Below are 21174 nucleotides of genomic sequence, written 5' to 3'. Positions count from 1 at the left end.
TATGGATTGTGATAAGAGTTGTATGAGCCCCCAATAAAATGATTTAAATTAAAAAATGATTTTTTTTAATATTAAATTTATTTTAGTATCTAAGTTCATTTTTAAATTAGAGCTATTGGACAATTTTTCAAACTTCAAAATATGTTTTCTAAAACAAGTTTTTCTTTGTCACTCATGAATTATGACGTAACTATCACCCTTATTCATAAACATTCCCTGATAGAAAACTTGAAATTAAATGTCTACCTTGAAACTGATCAAAGTACAGGACTTCACTACATGAGTTAAAACAGAGAATGAAATGAAGAAAAATGAAGAATAATCAACAAATTATCTGATAAAGCATTCTAATTATTTCCATTTAGCACATGCACGAAAAAATCCCCCCGTGTAGGCATGACTATATTTGGCATTTTAAATTAGGCTTTAAATCATAAATTTATTCTTAGCAAATCATCTCTAAGAAAATGGCAATGGTCATAAGTACAAATATTGTTATAGCCAGTGCTAGTCTACATAGGTAAGAGAATAAGAAAGCTCTTTTTAAAATTAGGTTTATAAAAATGCAGAACATCTGATATAATTAACTCTATCTCTAAGGCTAAAATCATAACAACACTGCAGAACACAGAAATACTTATTAATATTATTTTGAGAAAGCCAGAAATGATTTTACCCAAGAATTAAGCATGATTGAGTGAGTATACTTTATCTTTTTTAAACCAAAACATACTTTTTGCCCCAGAGAGGACATTTTTCATTTTTGCAATCATAATTTCCTTTGTCCAAAGCAGGGCCCCTGAATTCAAGCCATTATTTGAATAGAGTTCATAGTGGAAAGATTTGGGGGGATGTTTTCCCTGCAGTACATTGCCTGGAACCTCCAGCAGTAAAGAATGGGTAGCACAATAAATGTGAATTTGCAGAAACTGCCAACTGATACCAGCAAACGTCTAGACCCAAGATGAAATGTGATTCAGTATTGAGGAAGGGGCCCTTCACCATGATCAGGTCCCGTCTACTAAATACCACTGTCATAAAACCTGAAGAGGAGACCGTAGTGGGGCCTTCCAACGTGACGGCGTTTCCCACGTGATTGCTCTCTGGCTGCAGGGCCCTCTTTGCTTCCCTCCTTTTTCAGTCGTTTGGTCTTTGCAATATTTTCTTGACATTTTTGCTTTTTCTTCTGTTCCTCTTCCCTGGCTTAGGTCATCTTGGCCAGTTTCCAGGACAGCACAGCACTTGCAAGGAACAGTGGCGCGAGGGCCAGAATCCTTGTCGCTAGGAAGCCATATGGGTCCTTTGCGGCCCACTCCACCACACACACAGCCCAGGCCTCGCAGTCACGCATCCCTGTAGTGGTCTGGGAAAACTCTGCCATCAGTGAGTGGCTGCCTCGGTGCCAGGCCCTCTCAGTGATGGACTTGCCTCAGTCTCTTCAGGACGTCTTATGCTTAAATCGTGAGCTCAGACTTTGTCCAGGGATTATCCAGGAGCAAATCACAATTTCAGATGACCCTTCATTTTCCCTTCTTCTTCTTCTGGTTTACCACACACTTCTGGGAGCAGGAAGCAGGGATCTTCTCCCCTCTGAGGAGTATCTTTCCCCTGAGCTTATTGCAGGAACATTCTTCCTGTTCCGCCTTTATTCCGTCAGAGCCAGCTTCCGGAAATTGCCCACACAACGGAATTTCCCAGGGATGTTCCTGCCGTCTGTGTATGGCCCTGTGGTCTTGTAGGAAAAACACAATGAGAATGCAGGGCCTGACGTGTAACCCAAAGTTTGCCCATGAGGGGAAGGTGAACGATAGGGAATTCTCTCCATTTACATAAACCTGGCTTTGGCATCTAGAGCTCATGTGTTTCCCTCTGGTTGGAGTTTTGTGGAAGAATTCATATTTGTAGATGTCAGGCTCATTTATCTGTCAGCGAAACACAGCAGTTTTAGAGAATGAAATAATTTACAGAGTAGTATGGTATGAGGAACCTCCTTGTGTTTATCCATTGTAAACCTTGACGTTACAGATGGGGGGTTGGCCAAGGTGAACAGCCAGGAAGTTCAGACCAGTGGCCAGAATCCGGGTTTCAAGACATCGGATCTTTGTTCAGCTAACTTTTCCATAGGGTCACCTGGTGCATTGACCTCTGAACATAAGTCCTGAGCAGATAAGCACGTCCTTGCTAGACCTATGCTTCTGAAAGGCAAGAGGCAGAGAAGCAGATGTGAAGGAAATCGCCCGAGTGGGTAGCTAGCCTCTAGAACATTCAGACCAGCCCAAGCCATGTTTGCTCCCAAATTAATGGCGATGTGCAGGTCCTACAGAGAAGAGGACTTGCAATTCAGTCACTGTCTGTATATAGACAAGAAATTAGGCCCCCAAAATAATAGCTTTCACCAGTGGCAGACATACCCAGGAACTGTGAATAGTTAGAGAAATAACATTTATTCATGTGTGTGTGTGTGGGGGGGGGGGGGTGTATGAGGCATAGAGTCTCTGAGTTGTGCAAATGCTTAAGCTCCTAGCTGTTCACTATCAACCAAAAAGCAGACCCATTGCTCTCAAGTCAGTGTTGACTCACAGCGACCCCTGTTCCGTTCCGAGACGATAGCTGTTGAAGGGAGGAAAAGGCCCATGGAGACCATCATGCGCACCACAGCTCAGTGCATAACCACGACGCCACCAGGGCTTCCTTTGTAACCCGAATCCTGGGGATGTAAGTCCACACAGAGACACCCTGGAAAATAGCCCCGTAAAACACCTCCCAAAAAACTAGCTACTGAAAAACCCTGTGGAGCCAGTGACACACGTGAGGTCACCATCAGGCGGTGACTTAATGGTAGGTGGTTTATGCCAAAATTGTAAGGTGTCGGTCAACTGGAAGGAGGGGAGAGATTCGAAATTGGGTGCTTCTGATGCAACTGAAAACTCTGTGGACTCTGCTGGAGTTCAACTGGATGTTGCTGTGCCTTGCGCTCTCCAGCAGTATTGCCTTGTTGGCTCCGGGGGTCCCTTGTGAGTGGAAGGTAGTCCGACTGAAGGTAGTCTCTGGGATATGAAATGCTCACCCCAGCACAGTGCCCCTTTTGTTACGTTAGTGTGTGTGTGAGAGACAGACAGAGAGGGAGAGGCATGGGGAGGGGAGGAAGAGGGGGGAAAGGAAGAATGAAAGGAATAAAAGAAGAGGGGGGGACAGAGAGTGGATAAGAGAGAAACTTACCCTACTGGATCTCACCACAAGGCAGGTGGAGAAGTCCATCTGTCAGAGACCCACCTGGGAAATGTTCCTACCTAGAGGCTGAGCCCAGGGACACCATTCCCAGGACAGACAGGGTTGTCATGCCAGGTTCTCTGGGGAGCTCCAATCCCGGTTTGCCATCTGTTTCCCGCAACAAAGCCTCTTCCTCTCTCCCCACTCAACCATTCCCAGACCACCTCCTTCGAACACCTCACTGAGCTCCCCCTGTGAGGCTTCAAGATGGAAGTTGGGCAGGGAGACGTGTCAGGAACGGCCATCTTTCTCTCTGTCTTGTCTGCTCAACGGGGTTTAGCCAAGAGTGACGTAGATATTGGAGATGGGAGGGCAGGTTGCCCAGGAGACCACGTGTGAGGAACTTGCATCACAGACAAGCATCGGCAGTGCCTAGAAGACGCTCCTCACAAATGACCAGATGAGTGGGGTCCCTAGCTTTTGCTCTTTCCAGCGAGGGGATAGAGAATGGAAGGCAGAGTCAGAAGCCCCATGTTTGTAGGCGATCACTTTACCAGGAACCGTTAGGGTAACATGTCAATTTTGGATCTTTCCTGGGAAGTACTGGCATCCTAATAAGATAGCACAAGACTGACCACAGACTCCTATGCGCAGAGCGTTGGCTTCCTGAGGGCTGAGTCGGCTGTTTTGTAGATGTCGGTCTCCACAATATTACACATGTATTGCACATACTCCACGAATTGGTCTCTACAGACATTAACATTTCCTCCCTGATTCAGCTGCCACTTGCCACTTGTGTAATGCCAGAAAAGGTGTCTGATACCTTGTGGGCCTCAGTTTCCACCCAAGGACACTTGAGAGAATAAGCTGGAAGTCATTAGGATACCCTGTTTGCCTGGACCTGGGTGAAAGATCGAGGGAAAGGCAGGGTCAGGGAGTACAAAACAAGGAACAGATGCTATTGTGCAAAACCCCCGCGGCATCCTTGTCTTGGGTTCGAGACAGCCTCTTTCTTACAGCTTTGACCTCGGAAACACAGCCCCGTAGCTGTAGCCGAGAGAATGGTTCTCAACCCAGTGTCAACTTCTATGGCATTGAGCTGGACCTGAGAGGTTGCCGAGGACAGTGTTATTCCTAGGCGGCTATGTCTTCGTTGTAAGCCAGAAGGGAAGACAAAGGGTAAGCAGGAGAGTTCTGTGAGGAAGAGGCGGGGTGTTTTTTCAGTGGCATTTTGAACTGACTGGGGAGGAGGCTAGTAGGGGAAAGGCAAAGAGGAGGAGGTGTCAGGAGAGCGCACGAGTAAGGGCTGAAGCAGAGGCAGGAGAGATAGTCAGCTCTGCCATTGGGGGCCCTGCTTCCCTGAGGATGTGGGGAAAAGAGTGTCAGTCAGATGTGGAGGAGAGGATAGAAGAACTCAGAATTGCTCCAAGGATTTTCTGGAGGTTGGAAAATTAGCCGTGGGTCCTTAGACCAAAGGATAAGATCGCATTCCCAAGAGACTACTTCTTCTCATTTGGCTACTGGGTCCACTGGCCTCAGAAGACCTAAGACCACCAAGGATGGGTGCTATGAGAGCCCATATGCTCTCTGGACAACAGCCTTCTTGTTCAGATTTCACACGCTTCCAAGAGTCCCGGGACCAGTGGCACAAAGGCTTGCAGTGTTGGAGTGTTTGAGGCTCATCCACATATGTACATTTCCTCCATGATTAAGCCAGGATTTGCCAATAGTGCAATTTTGGGAGCAATGTTTGATATCTTTAGAGACTCATTTGCCATCTAAGATCAATAAGGATAATAAGCTACAAAAAGCAAAAAGCAACTCCTTTGGGCCCCTAAAGTAGGGACAGGAAGCACTGGGCCAGATTGAAATGTGTGGGTCTCTCATCAACCTATGCACAGCAAGCTGTAATGGGTTGATAAATCTCCCTTGGTGCGTTAGTTAGGGCAAGCCCACTTCGCTACAGACTTTGGCCTAGACATGGGGTTGTCACGTCTGTTACCGTCATACCTGCTTACCTTGTGTTGGAGAGGTCCTACATAGGGAACACTGCACAAAGAGAAGAATTGACCTCTCATGCGCCAGGCTGTGGCTTCTTTCCCACAGTGAGAGGGAAAATGGTGCACAGCTAACAGTCTACATCGCCATAGTTTGCTCTCATGGCACCAAGTGACAATTCCATAACCCTCTATGTATGAAGGATGCCCAGCTCTTCGCCGAGGAAAAGGACTCTCAGGTGTTCCATCCAAGTCAGAGTTCAGGATCTCTAGATCCTGAGCAGCTCTCTCATCCTCATACCTAGATAGTGTGTTCATCAGCCATAGGCCTACGAATAACGGCTAGTGGTCCGAGCCTCTCCCTTCCCTTCTTGTTTTCCACTTCCCTACCCGGCCCTAAATTTATAGCGGTGAAGAGGCTCTGAACAATCACAGTAACTATTGCCATTAAGAAAAAAGGAAGACACAGATGGTACACTGCTGTGGGTGGGTTCTATTGGGCAAGAACAACTTTTGTCCTGACAGTAGGGGAAGGGATTGATCCCAAACCTGGTACTTCTCTTTGGGAATAACTTCCTGGTTCATTGTCCTTGGATTCATGCTATACGCCCTCGGGGCTTTCTTGCTTCTGTGATCCCATCTGTCCTCTGTCACTCCACTTGAGTGGGGCTTTATGTCCTTCTTGAGGGCTGAGAGCTTCGACATTAGCTTCCTTCTGGTACATGAGTCGGGCAGGCTAGCTGTTTTAAATGTAGGGAAGTCACAGGCCCTTTCAGGCCAGGGGCAGTGTTGTGTGGGCACTGTACATGCAGTTCTCACTCCCAAACTTTAGAGGTTGTTGATATGTTTACTTCTAGATAGTTCCATGGTCCAGGAACTATACCTAATCTTCCTTTCTAGACTTGGTTCTGACGTGTGCGTTATGTTTTTGAGTCTTGGACCAGTGCCTTTGTATTTCATTTCTGCGATGATGATCTCAAATGTATTGGAAACTAGAATTGTGGTGGGTGGGAAGACAGCTTTTTAAGTTGATCTTTGTCAAGGGATGGATACCTTTGTTGGAGGATTTTTCTTAGGCCTTTGGAAAAGACTTTGAAGAAAGCAGTCTCTACCCTGAATTCAGGATACAGAAGCAGATGGCTTTTCCAATCCCATGAGCCCTCACATTTCTTGAAACTTTTTATATCATTCTCATTTGTTTGCAAAATAATCTTTCAGAGTGCCACATATTTAGCATGTTGCTTTCTGTATCCCTTAACTCTAAAGCCTAAGCGACTTAATTAAAAGAACACCAAATGCTGTGGTCCCAACAAGATAATTATTCCTCCAACAGCCATCTAAGTTTCACATTAATAAGCATCTCCATTCCGTGTGGTGGTTTGGGGGCTCAGGTTCCTTCCATCTTATCTCTCAGCCATTGTGAAGGTCATGTCTTCATTGGTGTCATTACAGCTGGGATTCTTACCAATGTTCTAGCTCATAGGAAGGGGAAATTAAGTGGAAGCGGCAGGTCCACCATCTTTCAAGCTTCAGAATATTACCGTAACTCTTGCTTGCTTTCTATGCATTCTTAGACACATGGCCATAGGGGAGGCTTGGAAATGGCATGGGTAGGTTACCCAAGGGCCAGGTTATAGCTCTCCTAGTATGGGAGGTGAGGAAAACCGGCCATGTGGGACAAAAAAGTATGTACTCTCATGAAGTTTACACTTACTTGAGATAAATAGATCTTCAAATTCATAATATGATTTGACATAATGGAGGAGAATAATGTAGATAAGAGGATTTGCAATGAAAATGCTGCTTAGTTAGGGTTAAAGAAGACGTAGACCGTCTAGTCCAATGCCTTGTTCTTACAGATAAGAGAGTTTATAGTAAAATGATGATGACATTTTCAGTATAAAAATGCATGTGAAAGGTATATCTCAGGGAAAGAGCTCCCCCCTCCCCCTAGTGCCTTCAAATAATGTAACAGTCAATTCCAGATCTGTCATCTTAATAATACAACTTGGGGTGTGTGGTGAAGAATTAACTTTGGCCAAAGAGAGACCTGACCTGTGTCTGTCTCCTGTGAGTAACAGCTGTACCCTGGGGATTTCTTGAGTGATTGAAATGTCTTTGCTGTTCTCACTGAGCCCCTAGGACCACGCATGAGAATTTATGCCAATAAGATCATTCATGATGTGCCCTAGATAGTTTATTCTAACCAGCAACTCAGGATGGGGGCTGTCCATGCCAGAAAAAATCTAATCATGCGATTGGGTTTTGAGCCATGTAATCAACCTGGCATCCACAGAGGGGACAGGACTGAAGTTGCATTAAATCACATGTCTAATGATCCTGTCAATTATGACTCTTGTCCTAGGGTTCTTTAGAGAAACATAACTAGAGATTTACATATATATGAGGGGTACCAAAGCAAACCAAACCAAACAAAAACATGGTAAAAAGCTCCACTGGGCGGAGCTTTCGTACTACGCATTTTTCCTGATAGGCAAGCATGGAGCAACTCATCCTGCGTTAGTGCACCCAGTGGTGTCACCTGGGAAGGTTCTCCCTGGTCACAGTGAATTTTTTCCTAAAAGTAGTTTTACTCAAACCTCGTGTTTTATGATGGCTGATTTAAGAGAACCATGTGCAGCTATGAAATTTTGTTTGCTACTCAGGAAAAAACGCTGCAGAAATTATTGTGATGTTGAACACAGTTTACAAGGACAACACTATGGGAAAAACTCAAGTGTTTTGTTGTTTAAAAAAGGGTGAAAGGTCAATTGATGACAAACCTCATTCTTGATGTCCATCAACTTCCCAAACAGATGAAAATGTCGACAAAATTTGTGCACTGTGCTCAAAAACCAATGACGGACCATTGAAGAGATGGGGACCTTACCTGGACTGTCTTGGAGCTTGGTAACAGAAGATTTGGGAATGAGAAGGCTTGCTGTGAAATTGGTGCCTCGGGTTCTGACTGACCTTACAAAGAGCCTTGAGTTGGAAACATGCCATGCTTTGAAAGAACAGCTCTGAAATGGCTGTTCATTTTTTGCCAGGGTCAGTATTGGTGACCAGACAGTGCTCTTCTGCCGACCCCGAGAGCAAACGTCAGTCAAGCCAGTAGGAGATGCCATCGTCACTTTGCCCCCCAAAACTTGTCAGGTGACATCAAAGATCAACATGATACGTGTTTTTTTGATGTGAGGGGGATAGTGCCTATGGAATTCGTTCCACCAGGTCAGACTGTTAGTCAAGAGTTCTATTTCGAGGTTCTGAAAAGACAGTGTGGGGCAAAAAAAAAAAAAAGCCTGGTTTGTGGCAGACGGGACGAGTGTTGCCACCACGACAATGTACCTGCTCACACAGTCATCTCAGTGCGCCGGCTTTTGGCAAAAGACAGCAGGCCTCTCTTGCCCTACGCACCTTCCTTACCTAACCCTGCCATTCCGTGGGACTTCTGTTTTTTTCCGTGAATGAAAAGGGACATGAAAGGACAGCGGTTTGACAACGTAGAAGAGGTGAAGAAAAAAAGGGAGGTGCGGTCAGTCATTCAAACAGATGAGTTTGAAAACGGTTTCCAAGAATAGAATTGCAGGTTTGACAAATGGAATGAGTGTAATGGAGAGCACTTTGAAGGTGATAAGGTTGTTTTGTAAAAAAAATTAAATACACGTCGCTTTGGGGGAAAAACCCCATTTGGGGGGGGTACCCCGTGTGTGTGTGTAAATCAGACTCTGGAGAATTGGGCTCCATAGTCTGCTTTTTAAGAAGCGAATCACCAGGTCTTCTAACATGTCTCAGTGTGGACTTGAAAATCCAGCTTTTCAGTTAGCACCCAAGTGTATTGGCCATCTGCACCCCAAGAGGATTTCTCCAACCTCCTATGTGCACACAAATGCAGAATAAAAGGCTTTTCACGGATATTAATAGGAGCAGAGTTTCTACTTTGCATTCCCATGGGGCCATGGGTCTCTCTTTCTCTCTCTACCTAAGTCCCCAAGTCTTGAAATCCCCAGGTACAGTTTCCCCAATTTTTGGTTAAATAACTCAATTAACTATGATACTGACCTTGGCACTGTTTTCTAAACAGCCTCATTTGACATATGGATCAAAAAAGCAATTGAGTTTGTCCAGGGTGATTTGTTCTTTGATAAAGAAACTTGGTGATCTCACAGCTGATCTTTGCCCAGGGCTCAAGCTGCAGCCAATGTGCCAACTCTGGTGAATCTCCAGGGGGAGTCTCTGGGTTTTATAGCAGCAGTGCAGGCAATAGTTGGAAAGAAATGCTCTTGTATGTAACAGGGGAAGGAGGGAACCTTCCCGAGTGGGACCTTAAGACAGAGGGGCAATTGAATCCAGTGCACATGTTGGATATCAGTTTCCTCTTTTCACCTAGTCCTGAAACCCCAAAGGCCATATTTACTCTCGGTGGGGAATGAAACATCACAGAAGTATTAAAGCCAGTGTCTAATCACAAAGCTTATGATGCATAACTGAACTCATCCTCTAGAGAGAACAGGATGCTCCTGGAGTCCATTTGCAAAGTTCCTTCTATAATAACACAAATGGATTAATTCGATTGTTTCTGACCTTGGACTTATTTACCTCTTTGGGGGACAAATAGAAATAATTCATACATTGTATTTTTTTTTTCAAACTAGACAACCTCCCCTAATATTATTTTCCTGTCTGTGCCATGCATATGCTATGCCTGTGTACTTTTTTGTATTAGGGTACACTATATGAGAAAATTAGAAGTGTTCTATTTGGGACACGTTGCATCAGTGGACTGTTTGCTATATTATTCTTTTGTTGAAAAGCAGAGGTTACATTGAAGACTGAAGTGTACTGGACCCAAGCCATGGTAGTTTCAATCACCTCATATGCATGTACAAGGTGGAGATTGAATAAGTCAGACTGAAGAAGAATGGGTGCCTTCGAATCACAGTGCTGGTGACGAATATTGAAAGTGCCAGGAACTGCCCAAATAACCAGCAAATCCGTGTAGGAAGAAGTCGTGCCAGAGTGCTCCTTCCAGAAGAAGGGAGACAAGATCTCATCTCTTGTAATTTGGATGTGTTTCAGGAGGGACCAGCCCCTGGAAAAGGAGTGTCCCTCTACTTTAGTCAAGGGAACAACAGGAAGGCTTGAAAGCCCGATTGACAGTGGATGCAAGAGGAGGCTCAAATATACAAACAGTTGTGAGGATGGCACAGGTCAAGTGGCATTTCTTTCTGTGGCACATAGTATCGCTGTGAGTCAAAGCCAACTCCATCGCACATAACAGCCACACCTTCTTTTGAAGGGAGAAAAAATGCCAAACTGCTTTAGTACATCGTTCTGTAATTTACCCCTTTTATAAAACAAAAACATAAAACACTATAGGACCCCTGTTAGCATAGTTGAATTGCATAGGTGCTATCCACAGGGTCAGCAGTTGGAATCTAGTAGCTGATGGGAGGGAGAAAAAGGAGGCTTTCTCTCCCAGTAAAGAGGTACAGCTCAGGAAAACCACAGGGGCAGTCCTGTCTGATACGGTTGCTGTGAGTCTGAATTTACTCTATGAATTTTGAGTTTTATGACTCCTATAGGCTCTCATGCCCCCTCCATGTTAGATGTTTTAAATTCTGGTGTTAGGTTCTTACCACTATGGGAGTTATCACTGGGTTCTCTTTAAAAGCCACGCTCTCAAGCAGCATCCATAATTTGCAGAGTGGCTTGTCAATAACTTTAGTTCTTCCCTGAATCAAGTGTACAAAGGTTCCCTACACAGGCCTGTGCTCTGGGTCTGTGCACTGACTTCCTTTACTCCCCTTACAAACAGTGCTTGCTTCTCTTCTGAGTCTCTTTCCCGGGCAGAGAGACACAGGTCCTTGTGGTTTGTCTTGGTTTTGGATTTCTCGATCCAATTCCCAAACAGGGGCCTCAATTATTTATCCACTCAGACCTCCTGAATGGCTACTGTGTGTCAGACAGCAAGAGTGAGCAAAATAAAGTCTTGCGCCCAATGATGCTGCCATTGCCTCGAGGAGATGAGCAGTAAGGAGTTATTAAAGAGTGCACTGTAACTTCACGGCACAGGAGACTGAGAGAAGAGCATTCAGGCCAGAGGCTCTACCCAGTGCTGTGCTGTCAACTCGGGTGCATGGTGATCCCTAGTGTGTCCTAGTAGAACTGTGCTCCACAGGGTTCTCTATGCTGATTTGCAGAATGTGAAGATCTGACCATTTTTTCCTAGTGTGTGTTAGTTTAGAAGCTCTGCTGGAACATGTTCAGTTTTAGGGTGACCACCGTTGACCACAGGGTACCCCAGAACACCAGGGGCAGAGGACACAGGTTCTGCGTGTGAACCGCTGTTAGGTTGTTTGAGGAATACCCAGGAGTCCTGAGAGAGAAGCTGGGACAGAATGAGCAGGGGCAGAGGAGAAGAAAAGGAGGCTCAAAAGGCCACTAGAGCCACAGCAGGGTGGGTCCAGCTGATCAGAGGAAAGCTCCTGGACTTTCTTCTAAGTGGGAAGAAAGCTTTGGGGGGTCAAGAGCAAGGGAGAGACATGCCTTAGAAGGATCCTTTCTGGTTGCTGGATGGAGTGAAAACTAGAAAGCATTTTCCTAAGAAGCTCTGAGGATATGTCTGGCGATTTGGTTTTCTGGGGGTTCTTTTAGTGTCAGGCTTGAGAATTAAAGCTATTATACTCAGAAAAGTCAAACTCCGTGCCACCCAGTCGGTTCGACCCAGTGAGCCGGTCGGACAGATTGGAACAGCTCCTGTGGGCTTCTGAGACTGCAGGTCTTTGTAAGTGTAGAAGCCCTCATTTTCTCAGGGGAGAGCCTGGTGGTTTTGAGTTACTGGCCTTGCCATTCGCTGACCACATGCTCCATCGAGGCGAGTTCTGTTAAATAGATCGGGGGATTTACCGCCTTTTCAATTGAAAAAGCATGTGATGATGTTTCCGAGCCTCATGGTTTAATTTTGTTTACAAAGTTGGGAAATTATTTTCTAGTCAACATCCTGTTAAGGTTATCTTGTTTTCCTTTCTAACTTTCAGATGATACATTTGTAAGTTAAATGCTTTTATAACTTTTAAGTTATACTACAAAAAAATAACAGCGTACTCCTCTCAGTAATATTTTCGAGTGTATTGCTACTCTCATAAATTTTAATGTCTATATTTTTAGTTATATTAGTTACATCCTCTTTCTCATTTGTGAATCTATATTTCTTATAGACATCTATATTACATATGTTGTTTTACTAGATTACAGATATTATTTAGAACATACAGTTTTTTCTTTTAGTCACTCATGAACTGGAGCACAAGTCATCCGTAGAGTGTTGCTGGCTCTTTCCACATAATTAAATCTAAGATTCAATTGTTACTTTGACGTTTCATATTTTCTAACTTCATTAATTGCTGCTTTCATTAATTAGTTCTTCCTCTTATTTATCCGAGTTCTCCTAGCATCTTGAGTTGATAGCTCATTTAATATCATGCTTTCTGTTTAATGATGAAATTATGTAAAACTGCACATTTCCTTCTTAGTAGCGTTTTTGCCACATTCCATAATTCTTGCAAACCCCCCCCCAATGTTATAGCATTTAAATAGCCTAGAACAGCAGTTTGATTACCTCTTTAATGAGGATTTATTTAAGATTATATTTTTTATAAAAGTACTGTGTTGTTATATTGAAAATGTACTCCATTTATAGATGGTTACATTGAAAAGCAAAGGCAGCCCCTGTGGGCCCCCCCCCATGTCCTTTCCCTATTCACCCCTCTCCCCTCAAGTCAATGCGGACTCATAATGACCCTACAGGACATGGCAGAACTGCTCCTGGGACGACTTGAGACTGTGACCTTTCTGGGAGCGGAGAGCCCGTCTTCCTCCCTCCGAGGAGCTGATGGTCTGGAACTGCTAAGCTTGTCGTTAGTGGCACAACTCAGAACCACGGCATGTCTTCTCGTTGGTTCCAACTCTCAGCCACCCTACAGGCACAGTAGGGTTTGTCAGTCTGTCAACCTGTGCGTGGATCTATATCACCAGGGATCGCTAAGACTTGTATGAACAATTGAGCCTGCTTCCAAGTAGACCTTATCTCAACACATGAAATATGAAATATTAGAACCACAGGAGACAGCATTATATATGCCCTCCAGATAACCTTCATTTACTCAACAATAAACAATTTTTAGTGTCTCTAGGTCTATTTGGTTCTTCAGAAATGGCTAATTGGTATTTTATTATATGGAATATATTTATTTAACCAACTCCCCTACTCGTAATGGACATAAAGACTTTTTATTTTTGCTTTGTATGCTTGTGCAATGCTTTCTGGGAGAATACTAGATCAAAATCATGCCCACTTCCTCAACTTATCTGAGTAAATAAAGGGAGTGGTATCCTCATACATCAGCTATTGGAAACAAGAAAACAAACAAAAATAACTCCACAATCAGTAGTAGTTTCCAATTCCTGTGGTGTAATTCCTATCACCCTGGCTGATTTCCAACTGTTAACTGATTCCAGTGTGTTTTGGAATGTTTAACCATGGTTTCCCAAGACCCAGTACAAACCAGTATGTGTTAGTCCGTGTTGACTAGAGAAACAAATCCAGAGACATTCATATGTGTATAAAGAAAGATCTTTATACAAAAGAGCAATTGTATATTAAGAAAACATCCCAGCCCACTCCAAATCAAATCCATAAGTCCAATATTAGTCCATATGTCTGATACCAGTCAATAAATTCTTCTTCAGACCACGCAACACATGGAAGGACACTAAATGCAGGAAGATCACAGGCCAGTGGGTGGAAAGTCTTAGTGGTGGTGGAAGCATCTCAGCCCTGCCATGGGTCTCCACATGGCTTGTCAACAGGAAAGTCTCACAGAGAGTGTGTGTCCCACCTCCAGGGAGGAAGGCAGGAGTTCCCAGAATCCTCAGAGGAAGGCCATGCCCACACACTGATTGACAGGCTAGACTCCACCCCTTTTCAAGTTGACAGGAGATTACTGCCACACAGTACAAACTGGGTCCCACACAGTCTATTCTTCCAATCTATTCTGTTAAAAAAATTTATTTAACTGTGACCGAGTTTCTTTTAATGCATTTAATACCACTTATATATATCCTCTTTCTAGTGCCTAATTATATGCCCATCTTTCATTTAGCAATATTTTAATTGAGCACATAGCATCTGCCTACAAAGGTTAGTCCAGATGTATTGTGGTAAAATCATACAAGACTGTATTAAGGAAAAATATCAAAATGTGCTGCTATTGTTTCTTGACATAGCCTCCATTTAGGTCTATACACTTCTAAAGGCAGTAATTCTATCTCTCTACAAATTGGGCTGCTAAATGCAAGGTTAGCAGTTCGAAACCAGCAGCCACCCGGGGCTTTCTACTCTTGTAAAGAGTACTAGTGTTTAAAACACACAGGGCCAGTTCTACCCTGTCCTACAGGGCTGGCGTGAATCAGAATCGCCTGGATGGCAGTGAGTTTTCTTTTTGTTTTAACCCTTTCCCCCCCAAAGTTTGCACTCTGAGTGACACCACATTAGAAAAGGACGTTTTCGTCCTCTTTTTCTCCTCTTCCTCACTCACCCCCCCACCCTCATGAAACCTTGATAATTTATAAATTATTGTTATTTTCATATTTCATACCATCTGCTGTCTCTTTTCACCCACGTTTCTGTTGTTCATCCCCAGGGGGCAGGTGTTGTATGTCCATCATTTCAATCTGTTCACCCTTTCGCCCCCCCCACCCACCTTCCCCTTTCCCTCATGGTATGGCTACTCTCATTATTGGTCTTGAGGGGTTTATCTGTCCTGGATTCCCTGTGTTGCAAGCTCTTATCTGTACCAGTGTACATGCTCTGGTCCAGTCCTATTTGTAAGATGGAACTGGGGTCATGATAGTGACGGGGAGAAAGCATTGAAGAACTAGAGGAATGTTGTGTGTTTTGTTGATGCTATACTGCACCCTGGCTGGCTTGTCTCTTCCTTGTGGCCCTTCTGTGAGGGGATGTCTAATTGTCTACAAGTGGACTTTGGGTCTCCACTCCAACCCCCCTCATTCCCATCCAAATGCTTGTTTGTTTTGGGTTTTCTGATCCCTGATACCTGATCCCTTCCACACCTGAAGATCACAAGGGTTGGTGGGCTTCTTCCATGTGGGCTTTGTTGCTTCCCTAATAGACGTAAGAGGACCTGATACCAAGGGTTCAAGTAGAGAGAAAATGTTTTAAAATGATGATGGCAGCATATGTACAAATGTGCTTTGATACAATTGATGTATGGATTGTTATAAGAGCTGTAAGAGCCCCCAATAACATTATTTACTAAAATATTTTTTTAAAAAGAAGACATTCAATGGAGACTTCATCTATGTGGGGACTCTGCAAATGGATTTGGGGCTCTCACTGTCATCCACAGCCTTCTGCAGACCGGGTGCTCAGAATTTAAGCTGTGATACAAGGAAAAGGAGAAAAATGCAAGACTTCTGCTGAGTTCCTTTATTTAAAAAAAGGATGCTTTGACATCCTCAAAGCACTCAAAACATATTGCTCTGATTTTTTTTGTTGTTGAATGTGGGGAACAAAAAGGAAGCCTGAAGGAGCGAAATCAGGGCTGTTGGGTGTGTAGAGTAAGATTTCCCAAGCAAATTCATATAGGACAGCCCTTGTTACCCTCAAACAATGAGCAAGTGTGTTGTCATGGTGGGGGGTGGAGTGGGGAAGGTGCAATTTTCATGGTGTTTTTCTCACCAATGCATTTTCCAGTTTTCTTAAAACTTCTTCCTCATAAGCTCCCATGACTGTCTTGTATCCTTAAGAAAATATACCAATAGGAATTCCAGAACACAGTCACCCTAACCTTTTGAGCTCACCTCTCTGCTTTGGCAGATATCCTAGGATGCCGCTACTTGGATTGGGCCTTGCTCTCAGGATCATGCTTCGCAATTTAAGACTTGCCCCACATTTGACTTGTCGCATCAAATCATCTTCATTAGCTTTGGTCTTGCTTGAAATTGTGGGGGAAAGATCAGCTCTTTGAGCTAGCAGATCTTGGCACAGCGCTGTGGACACCCACCCATGGAGCTGAAGTCATGCAGCGGTCCAGATGTTTACTTGAGATGGAAAATGCCGACTCATGAGATCACCACTTCTGTCGCTCTTGCATCAGTGATAATTCTATGGTGTTCTTCTACCAGCTGCTGGACCTCATCCACAGTTTCTTCACTCGTTGATGCTGATGGTATTCCCTCTCTTGACTAGTCTTTAAGATGTTGCCAGAGGCCCATCTGAAAGTGTGTGTGTGTGTGTGTGTGTATGCGAGCACGCGCGCATTCCTATAAACTGGGTGCAAATCTTCAATGATTTTGGAAGATGTGCGCTTGTTTTGGTTGAGGTTTTAATATTAGCACTGATCTCAAAATTGTTTTGCCCATGGCACAGAGCACCTTTCGTATTATTTGTAAAGGGACCCTAACAAGAGTGTGAAAGTATATTACAGAGAGAACTTGTCTGCAGCCATCCACCTATTTCAAAGACCTGTCCATAAACAGGTGTTTTTTTTTTTCCACTAACCCATTTATTTTTCGGTCATCAATCATGGACTGGAGCCCAAATAGCAATACTTCTTTACCTCAAAAGTATGTACAATTTGAGTGTTGTGAGTAAAATTGAAATGTTAAAAATAAAAAAAAAAAAAAAGTATGTCAAAGGTGCTTTTTTGTTCTATATAGACTTATATATGCGGTTTTAACTTTGTATCTGTATTCAGAACCATGCTGTTTTTAATTACTGGAGATTTATATTATGTTTTGATATCTGAAGTTGCAAATCCCGTCACACTATTTTTTGCAGATTTTATTAATTGGTAAAATGCATGTATTTTATATGACTTTTAGAATCAGCTTGCTATATCCTATTAAAATAAAGGAAGTGAGATTCTTAAAAGGGATTAAATGGAATGCGTGGCTTAATTGGGAACTCCCACATCATAATTTTTGAGTATTCCTGTCTAGTAATGTGGTATACCTTGTCAGCGATTCACATACTCTTTATTGCTTTTAGCAAAGTTTTCAGGGTTTTTATCAGAGTTCGGACACTTCTTTTGTGTTTCCTACAAGGCATTTTATTATTTTTGTTATTACTTCAATGAAGCTAGTTTTTATTGAATTTTGTCAGTGTGTAGGAAAGCTATTGATTTTTGTATCTCTCTATCTGGTTTTTTATTGAATTTTCTTACTAGCTTTAATAGTGGTTTGGGTTGGCTGCCTTTGATTTTACAGGTAAGCGATCACACCATCTACAGATAATGTCAGTTAGGCTTTCATTTCCATATGTGTTTACTTTTACTTTTTTAACAGCCAGTGGACTGTGAGCTCCTGAAAAATATAATAGCAATAACAGGCCTTTCCGATATAGCTATCTTTTGGCTTCATCATTATGAAGCTACATTTTTCTTTATTTTGTCCCAAGAATTGATGATGACTTAAAATTTCTTTTTTTATTGCAGTGAAAACAACCAAAGAAACAGCAGGTCAACAATCTCTATATTGTAACTGACATTGATTACAATCGTCCATCTGTGTAGCCATTCTTGCTACTTTCTCCAAATCATTTCAACACCATTCACATGAGCTCAATGCCTTCTAGGCAAAAGCCCTTTCCTCCTCCTTTGTGTCTCTGGTAACAACTAGTAAGCCTTCTCTCCCCTTACTATTTGGTCTTTCCATGTAAGTGAGGTCAGACAATGTCTCCCCTCTTTCCACTGGCTCATTCTGCTCATGATGATGCCTTCAGGCTCCATCCATAGGTGCCATTCATCAGGGTTCACTTTTCTCTATAGCCGCTCATATCCCCTTGTATGCAGATGCCACCGTTTGCTTAGCCATTTGTCTGTGGGTGGGCATTCCACGCCTACTTAGCCATTTGTCTGTCGGTGGGCATTCCACGCCTACATTTTGTCTCGTGAAAAGGGCCATGCTGATCTTTGGTGTATAAGTTGATGATGATTTGTTTTTAAAAGATGGCTTCTCTTTCCTTGGGGTTTCTTCTTTGCAGTGTTTGAATTACATAGCACTTTTTTGCTTCTCCTCTGTTGGACTTCTTCGGTGCTCTTGAAATAAATCCATCTTGGTCCTTGGGGCTTGGTTGCATTATTACACCGAGGCTTAGTTTGGTGATATTTAGTTAGGCTTGTTGCGTTGAAACTTACAAGGGAGAGTGGTTTAGGACTTTCCTTTTCATTGCTCTCTTCTTTGGTTTCGGTGGGAGAAATCAAGCAGAGCGTTCTGACACGACTTTTCTTCCTGGGCGGCTGTTACAAGACCTCTTATCACTCAGAATCAAAGAATGAATGCCTGTATTTTTTTAAAGTCTGTCTTTATGCTCCAAAGTGGTTTCGTGATAAGTGATATATTCGTCAAAGTTTGATAAAATTTGGTCTTAAAATGATCTGTGTATGGACTGTGGAGGCGAGTCTCTATTTTACTATTTATTCTAAGTCTTCTATTTGTACAGGAATTTTAATTTTGATTAGAGCATGAGTCAATTTGTCTAAAACGGTCTGTTTTATTTAAATTTTCCAATGCATGAGTCTACGTTGAAGATAGTAATTTAAAAATACAGTTGTGGCATTTCTTCATTAGCTACCATGACTTTCCCTTTGGAGAGGTGTATGTGTGTGTGTGCGTGCGTGTGTGCGTGTGCACGCACGTGTCTTTTAAAGACCACATTGTCACTGTTTTCATTAAGCGAAGTTTGGGCTTCATTCTCAGGTCTGCTCGTTCATGTTAAATGTGTTTCTCCTGGGGTCTATATATTAATCCCATCCTTTTGCGCGCTCTAAGTTTATTCCATTTGGGTCAGTCTCACTTTGCTCTCAGGTATAATGTTCCTTTGAGTAAGGCTTCAGCCATACATCAGGTTTTGAAGTCTAGTATCCTCCTGTTTTCTGAATGAGATGTCATTTCAGCCTTTATATATGTAAAACTACATAGGTATATGTATATATTTAAAAGAGTTTTATGTTTGTTTTGCCAGTGGAACGATCCCAGATGGTTCTTATTTTGGCAGTTGCTCATTTCTTAATACATAATTTTATCAATTGATTTGACAATAAGCCACTTGTATGAATACTAATGAAAAAACTCTTGTAAAAATTTTTTGCATGGGACTGTAAAATTATTGGGTACAAGATGATTAGTTATTGAGTGGAAGCCTTTTTATAATGTTTCATCTTTTCCTTTCATTACTACCTCATTCTCAAAAGTGTTTCTATACGTTTACACATACAGTACTAATATTATAGTTAAAACACCAGAAAATGTGACAAAAGCAGAGACTATAAGAACACTGGAAGCAACAAAAGCAGCCGAACTTAGAAGTATCAGTAATAATGACAGCCCTAACCTGAGCATATTAACAAAACCCAAACTCATTGCTTCAGAGCTATGATGATTTGGGAGGGAGGGAGGAGGAGGGATGGAGAACACTGAGGAGCGGATACCAAGGGCTCTAGTAGAAAGAAAATGACGTGCTGGAAACAATTGATGTATGTGTGTATTGTGATAAGAGCTGTATGAGTCCCCAATAAAATGATTTTTTTAATCTATTATGATTCATGATGACATAGAGTTTTTAGACTTGTGTTACATGTATTGTTGCACGTAAGTTAGGGTATGAAAAATGTTTTTATGGTTATAATTAACTATAGGGATATTTTATTAAAAGCACTCCATTTCAGATGAAACACGGCACGAAAATGTTATAGACAGTTATTTTGGTGTTGTCCCCTCCAGTAGTGTCACCCAAAGCTGTCTGTACCCTCAGATTTAGTGACTAACCTCCTTGATTGGTAACACAGTACATGATTGATATGGTTGATCCTTGTAAAATAGATTTTAAAATAATTTTAATATTTACTTAGGTACTGTGTACAAGTCGAGTTTTTCAGCACATTTTTTAATGAAGTTTTTATGGCAAAATTAGTAGTCTTGGCTGATATTTGGATCGGCTTATACTCAAGTATATACAGTCACCCATGGTTGCAAGTTTTGTTATGTATGATTTCTATGCCCTTTGCATGTGGTTTTTTGGGTTTTTTTTTTTTTTTGCTATCTCATGTTTCAACATCCCTATTGGACTACTTATATTTTCATTATCATTATAGCTTTGCCCAAATCTTTTTTTTATTTTGCTTTAAAGATTTCTTTGTTTTAAAAAAATTGATCCTTACTGTTGTTTCTCTTTGCTTTACCAAAATATAGTGTTCTTTTTGTCCTTTTGATGCCTTTTTGCTTTATATTATTTGTCACGAAATATGGTATTTACAGTTTGAATCCCTGATTGTTAGTAAGTTTATAACATATGTCTACACATTTATTTTTGCCATTTCTCTATAATTTCTAACTTTCAGATTTATTTTTACTGCTTTCTTTCATATTCTATCCTTATTTCTCAATCTCTGCCTTTTTAAAATGTAGATTTAAAAATCTATATTGAATACTTGGGTGGAAAATTGAATGAGTGTTTGTATTTCTGGAAAAGTATTTTGCTATTGTAGGTCTTAGTTATTTTTATTTGAATGTTTAAAATCTTACGTTATAGTAAAATTTCAGCACATAAAATATATAAAGTACAGTATAAAGAAACTTTATACTGTACATGTCTCTCAACTACAATAGCCATCATCTCATATAGCTCTTTTAAAATTTACCCTACCCCATTCATCCCGCACATACTGAATTATATTCAAACAAATCTGACATGATTAAATTTCATCAACCAATTATAAATATTCCCATTTACACGTCTGAAATAAGATATATTAAAACTGATTTTGTAAACAACCACAGAATCAATCGTCACACCTAGAACAACTGAACCCATTAAAATTAAATTCAAATAGTTTGAACTTCAGCATTGAAAGTCATTGCCCAAGTGGTTTCTGACATCTGCTTT

At 42.0% G+C, this 21174-nt stretch overlaps 1 protein-coding gene and 1 pseudogene across 1 annotated transcript in view; one reads left to right on the top strand and one right to left on the bottom strand.

Moving 5' to 3' along the window:
- Positions 1-21174, top strand: part of SHISA6 (shisa family member 6) — a gene marked incomplete at its 5' end in the record, with an annotated part of 389310 nt that overhangs the window by 89582 nt on the left and 278554 nt on the right. The gene's annotated exons all lie outside the window — the stretch shown is intronic.
- LOC105979190 lies at positions 1022-1351 on the bottom strand (annotated as a pseudogene).

Source organism: Echinops telfairi, unplaced genomic scaffold, assembly GCF_000313985.2.
Source record: "Echinops telfairi isolate 266 unplaced genomic scaffold, ASM31398v2 ScPeMD7_2010;HRSCAF=2546, whole genome shotgun sequence".
Classification (NCBI taxonomy): Eukaryota; Metazoa; Chordata; class Mammalia; order Afrosoricida; family Tenrecidae; genus Echinops; species Echinops telfairi.
Note: the sequence above shows the minus strand (reverse complement) of the source record. Positions and strands in the feature narration are given on the sequence as shown.